The sequence below is a fragment of the Arachis ipaensis genome, chromosome B9, assembly GCF_059453495.1.
Source record: "Arachis ipaensis isolate K30076 ecotype BB chromosome B9, ASM5945349v1, whole genome shotgun sequence".
Lineage (NCBI taxonomy): Eukaryota > Viridiplantae > Streptophyta > Magnoliopsida > Fabales > Fabaceae > Arachis > Arachis ipaensis.
In genome coordinates, this window is record NC_142444.1 from 35262160 (window position 1) to 35263403 (window position 1244).

At 41.9% G+C, this 1244-nt stretch overlaps 1 non-coding gene across 1 annotated transcript; it reads right to left on the bottom strand.

Annotated features, from left to right (window-relative positions):
* Positions 1-355: 355 nt before the first annotated feature.
* On the bottom strand, positions 356-463 carry LOC148544275 (small nucleolar RNA R71). The gene has a single exon (XR_015902016.1). It is a non-coding gene; the product is annotated as a small nucleolar RNA R71 (small nucleolar RNA).
* Positions 464-1244: the final 781 nt, after the last annotated feature.

Sequence of the window (1244 nt, forward strand, 5' to 3'; positions counted from 1 at the left end):
TGACTTTACTGCACCTAATTCTAATTAACATGGAAGAAGCATCTCAATCCCTGCCATTGGAGCAAACAACTTTGAGCTGAAACCTCAATTAGTTTCTCTGATGCAACAGAACTGCAAGTTTTAGGGACTTCCATCAGAAGATCCTTTTCAGTTCTTCACTGAATTCTTGCAGATCTGTGATACTGTTAAGACCAATGGGGTTGATCCTGAGGTCTACAGGCTCATGCTTTTCCCGTTTGCTGTAAGAGACAGAGCTAGAATATGGTTGGACTCTCAACCTAAGGATAGCCTGAACTCTTGGGATAAGCTGGTCACGGCTTTCTTAGCCAAGTTCTTTCTTCCTCAAAAGCTTAGTAAGCTTAGAGTGGATGTTCAAACCTTCAGACAAAAGGAAGGTGAATCCCTCTATGAAGCTTGGGAGAGATACAAGGAACTGACCAAAAAGTGTCCTTCTGACATGCTTTCAGAATGGACCATCCTGGATATATTCTATGATGGTCTGTCTGAATTATCAAAGATGTCATTGGACCATTCTGTAGGTGGATCCATTCACCTAAAGAAAACGCCTGCAGAAGCTCAGGAACTCATTGACATGGTTGCAAATAACCAGTTCATGTACACTTCTGAAAGGAATCCTGTGAGTAATGGGACGCCTCAGAGGAAAGGAGTTCTTGAAATTGATACTCTGAATGCCATATTGGCTCAGAACAAAATATTGACTCAGCAAGTCAATATAATTTCTCAGAGTCTGAATGGATTGAAGGAATCATCCAACAGTACTATAGAGGCATCTTCTGTAGAAGAAGCCTACGATCCTGAGAACCCTGCAATAGTAGAGGTGAATTACATGGGTGAACCCTATGGAAACACCTATAATCCCTCATGGAGAAATCATCCAAATTTCTCATGGAAGGATCAACCAAAGCCTCAACAAGGCTTTAATAATGGTGGAAGAAACAGGTTTAGCAATAGCAAGCCTTTTCCATCATCCACTCAGCAACAGACAGATAATTCTGAGCAGAATCCATCTAGCTTAGCAAATATAGTCTCTGATCTATCTAAGGCCACTGTAAGTTTTATGAATGAAACAAGGTCCTCCATTAGAAATTTGGAGGCACAAGTGGGCCAGCTGAGTAAGAGAGTCACTGAAATCCCTCCAAGTACTCTCCCAAGCAATACAGAAGAAAATCCAAAAAGAGAGTGCAAGGCCATAGCCTTACATGGTGTGGCCGAACCCAAAGAGG